This window comes from Asparagus officinalis, chromosome 3 (assembly GCF_001876935.1).
Source record: "Asparagus officinalis chromosome 3, Aspof.V1, whole genome shotgun sequence".
NCBI classification, from domain to species: domain Eukaryota; kingdom Viridiplantae; phylum Streptophyta; class Magnoliopsida; order Asparagales; family Asparagaceae; genus Asparagus; species Asparagus officinalis.
The window spans coordinates 59,156,693-59,162,241 of NC_033796.1; positions in this window are offsets into that span (position 1 = coordinate 59,156,693).

Sequence of the window (5,549 nt, forward strand, 5' to 3'; positions counted from 1 at the left end):
TTATTAAATTAATTAATCATATTAAAATTTAATAAATAATTAATTTATATAATAATTAATTTATATAAATCATGTTAAAAGTATTAATTATACATTAACTATATATTAACTAAATTTAATTAACTATACATTAACTTTATTTAAAAAGAAAATATTAATATAAAATTATAAGGGGAAGGTTAAGGGACTTTAACCTTCCCCTTAATTTGGGGAGGGAGTTAAGGGGTTTGGGGTGAAGGGGAAAGTTTTCCGGCCCCTTGGAGCACCTTCCCCTTCATTCTCCCTTAATCTAGCTAAGGGGCCGGATTTTTCCGGCCCCTTGGAGATGCTCTTAGAATAATCATGAAAACAAAAGATTTTATCAATTATAAATTTATTTTCATAATCAAAATATTTTAAGACATAATTTTAAAACCAAGAAAGGAAAAAGTAAGAACACTAAAATTCTTGGTTTAAAGTTTAAATTTGTTTTGGTACCCAAGAACTCTTGGTACCAAAAGATTTAGGGACATGACCCCTATCATTAAAGCTCAAAGCCTTAGGGTTATGAACCCTCTTAGGCACATATGGTGCACTAACATGGTCAAAACAATATTCATTCAAATGACCCTTCCGATTGCAATTTGTGCAATGAAAGAGATCCATTTGTTTTTGTGGACCATTAGCTCGTGCACGGGAATCATTTGCAAATAAAGATTTTCTTTTAAAATTATTTTGCAAATGAGAAACATTCTTAAACAATGGTCTATTTGGAACATATTGCAATTTAGAAGCTTTTTGTATATCAAAACAAAATTTAGCAAGATGTCCAAACCTACCACAAACATGACATTTAAAAACATGTGGTCTATGAAAAACATTTGGCAATCTAGAATTCTTTTTCATGTCAAAGCAAAACTTTGCCAAATGGCCAAACCGACCACATAGATCACATTTATACACATTAGCATGCTTATGATGAGAAATAGATGCATGTGCATGTGTGTGTACATGTGATGAAGAAACTTGATGAGATGCACAAGAAGGATTAATATTCTTATGTTTTTGTGCATCATAGCAAAATTTAGCTAAATGGCCTTTACGACCACAAATGGAGCACTTGTAAACTTTGCTATACAAGTGTGCATAGTGTATGGGTGATTTACTAGATTTAGCACACTTGTCCATAAGTTTCTTATGGTTATGAATGCATATTTTTAAAGTTGAATCTAAAGATGAAATACTATTTTTCATAAGATTCAAATCTTCATTTTTAGGCACATATGCATTTTTAGAAGTAGAACATAAATAATTATTTATAAAAGAAGCTGTATTATTTTTTATGTTCTCTACTTCTAACATGGCATCAATCTTAGCATGAGATAGGCTAGCAATAGATGAAATCAAATTTCCATTTTCCAAATTTAATAAGTCATTGCTTTCTTTAAGCATAGTATTTTCATTTTCAATGACATCAAATTTGGACACTAGCTTCTCATGATCGGATTTTAAAACATCATGCTTGCTTTTTAAATCATTAAAATCATTTTGCAATTTGTTATAGGCATGTAATAATTTTTCACTAGCACAAGCAAGTTCATCACTAGATAAATCATTATCGGGTTCGAACTCGCAAACCTCACTAGGGCTATCGCCTAGTGGCCGTGTGCATGAGGCTCCACATGAACTTGAAGCGGGATCCTCCAAAGCTTGTCGGATCGCCTCCAAGTCTCCTTGATGTGCTTCTATGAATATCCACAATTTGTAAGCACTATCAAAATGAGCAAGTTTGTTAGAAATAGAAGAATCAAGTGCATGAAGCATATATTCTAACACAACTTTATTCATAGTAAACAATCTTTTATCATTTCTACTCCACTTGGATTTCTCCATAGTGGGTACAATATAAGCATCATCAATAATTCCCCATAAATCAATATTTTTAGATTGCACAAAAATTTTAAATCTAGAAGCCCATTGTGCATAGGGAAAATTAATGCATTTAGGAGCAACATTAGATTCATAGCCTAACAAATGTGCACGCTTCATGACCATGATAAATATATATGTGCAAGCAAGACAAAAAATGCAATCAAAACAAGATTAGCACAAAAAGATAACTTGGATCTTTAACTCAAGGCGATTAGACCTTAAATCAAAGAGCACCAAGCTCTGATACCAATTGTTAGACCCTAGAGGGGGGGTGATTAGGGTCTTATGCTAATCTAATCCGATTTAAGTGCCAATTAAAATTAATTAACAAGTATATTCTTGCAAGATAGATATACAAGAGTTATGTGCAAGAATAAGCAATATGAACAAAGGTAAATATCCTAGCAATGATATATACTATGAGATATATGCAAGGATATATGAGCTAACACAAGATGATATATCCTATCAAAGAGATATACAATATGATATATGTATAGGATATGTAAACTAACACAAGGGGTAAACAATCTAAACAAGATAGTGGATGATATAGATAATGAGCTAATGACAATGGCGATATAAGATATGAACATAAATATGAATGAACGCCAAAGCACACTCAAACAAGCAATATGATCACGGAGTTCGGACCTTCCGTCCTACGTCTCCGCTCCCCACTCCCGGGGAGAAATCCACTATCACAACCGGGTTTTCTACGCTCACCCGAATAACGTTTACACCTCACAGTGTCGGTTTTCAACGCTCACCGATCAACGTTCACACTCACCCTCACAATGTCGGTTTTCAACGTTCACCGATCAACGTCCACTCCTCACACTCGGTTTTCTAGTCACGGAAAACTTCAACAACACACTCGGTTTCTAGCTCACCGAAAACCTTACAACACTCACAAAGTAAATACAACAAATTTGTTCTCTACAATAGATGAGAACACAATGTAGCTCACTCTCAATTTGTTACAACTCCCCACAACCCAAATTACACTATGAATGTAAATACAATAAGCTCAATAGGTTGTGTGTGAACAAAGAGAGAAAAACAATATAAACTCAATATAAAATCTAGCTTATGAAATTAAGAACAAAACTTATAAAATGCTAGAATTGAGTTTAAGGAAACTTCTCTATAGATGACAAGAGAGAGGGAGAAGAGTGATTGCTCAAACACCAAATGATGATCTCCACTTGCTCTTGTGAAATTGTCTTCACAAACCAAAACACTCAAATGCTTAAAAGCTTCTTAAACCAAACTTAAACAAACACTAAACAAGTTTAAACCCTTGTTAAAAAAATAAACTTGTTTTAAAACTCTCTCATGGTTAGGTGGAGAGCTGAAGGCAATGGGGTATTTATACCCTCTCAAAACTTCAGCAAAACCCCAGCCAAAAAGACAAAAACAGCCCCAGCAAACAGCTCAGGAAATAGCCGTTGGAAAAGCAACGGATCTATTGTCGGTCGACCGGAAATTCTGTTGGTCGACCGATGGAGAGCAAAAACACAAAGAATGGCTCTGGACGATCGTCGGTCGACCGGTGCGGTCGACCGATGAAAACTTTCGGTCGACCGACGAAAACTTTCGGTCGACCGACGAAAACTTTCGGTCGACCGATTGGAGCTCTCGGTCGACCGGACTGGTCGACCGACAGACTCTCTGTCGCCCAGTAACGAAAGACCAAATGATCGGTCGACCGGTGCGGTCGACCGAAATCTGACATATGAAAAACATGTTTTGCTGATTTTAAAACACTGTTTAAAAATATCAAATAAATTCCAAAAAATGTAAAACTTTGGGGAATGATTGTAGACATGATAATAAACATGCTACAATGACTGGTTTCGAAAAAGGACTTCCCAAATGAAAAATATCATCATTTTACAAACTAGTCCAAAACATGAAAATATGAGATACTTGAATTTTGATGTTTTGACATAAACCAACTTTTGAAACTTTGTGAAATGTTTTTGTAGACTTAGTAAAACATGTATAAACTGATATTGAAGTCTATAAACTAAGAATACAATATTTTCACAAAATTGCATATTCTATGCAATGTTTTCAAAAACACAATAGAAAATATGAAATATATAATTTCATATATATAATCATAAAAACTCAAAACACATGTATGTATATATATAACTATATATATGCATAGAAACCAAAACTTATGTATATATATATAACTATATATATATATATACGAAGAAACCAATAAAATGTGTGTGTATAGATATTGAGCTTAACGTATTAAAAACACATAATATAAACGGATGAAGCTTGAACTTGGATCTTGAACTAGAATTGCATAAGCTTCACCGACATTCCGCCAACCTCCTTTGGATATGATCGTTGAAGCTCTATTCCATCCATCCTCCAACTACGTTGTTTGTCTACAATAAATACGAAAACACAAATACTAGACAAACAACATTAGTGGTAAATTGTTTGTTAAACATCATCAAAACAAGAAGGCCAACACACTTGAGGGAGACACGGCTAGGTCCAACACTTAGTGGGTGTAGAGTGTGATTGCAAGAGTGTGAGTTGTAGAGTTTTCGGTTAGCTAGAAAACCGAGTGTGTAGAAGAAGTTCCGGCTTCCAAACCGGATTGTGTTAGTGGATTTCTCCCCAGGAGTGGGGAGCGGAGACGTAGGACGGAAGGTCCGAACTCCGTGATCATATTGCTTGTTTGAGTTTGTCTTTAGCGTAGTTATTTTTGCATTTATCTTATATCGCCAATTGTGCATTTCTCATCCTTTTTATGATCCACTATCTAGTTTATATTGTTTACCCTTGTATTAGTTTATATATCCTTGCATATATATTTTGCTATATATCTCTTTGCTAGGATATATCATATTGTATATTGCTTATCCTAGCTCATATATATTATTGCATTTCATACTTGCTAGGATAACTTGTTAATTAGTTTTAATTGGCATTTAATCGGATTAGATTAGCATAAGACCCTAATCACCCCCCCTCTAGGGTCTAACATCTGATGGCGATGATTTTGCACTTAGAGCTCCAAAAAAGCCGAGGTCTGATGTGTGAAACTTCTTCGAGAAGATAGAAGTCACCAGGGATCAACACGGTAGACTTCTCACCCAGAAGGCTAAGTGTGCGTTATGCGGCCAAATTTTTCAAGCTTATCAAAAAAGCGGCACTAACCACCACAAGCGTCATTTAGAAAAGCATAACAGAGGTCAGACAATACCTCAAGGTGATATCTGACAATCTTTACTCTCCTAATCATCATCCTCTAGTAGTCTCGGTAGTCGAACTATGACGTAATTAAAGCCAGGAAATGCGTCATCAGGTTTATTGTTCTTAAAAACCTTCCTTTTAAGTTAGTAAAAGATGGTGAATTTGAAGATATGGTTACAGATGGTTTTTATCTCGCATTTAAAAAAATTTCTCATCAATCTTGTCAATGTGATATTTTGAAATATTATTATGAGTAACAAGCAAAAATAATTTGTTGTTTTTAAAATTTAAACTGTAAACTTTCTTTAACTTTTGATATTTATACATTTAAAGCACAAACTAGTTATTTATATATCAGAACGCACTAGATTGATGATAATTAGCAAATATTTAAAAGTATTATTTCT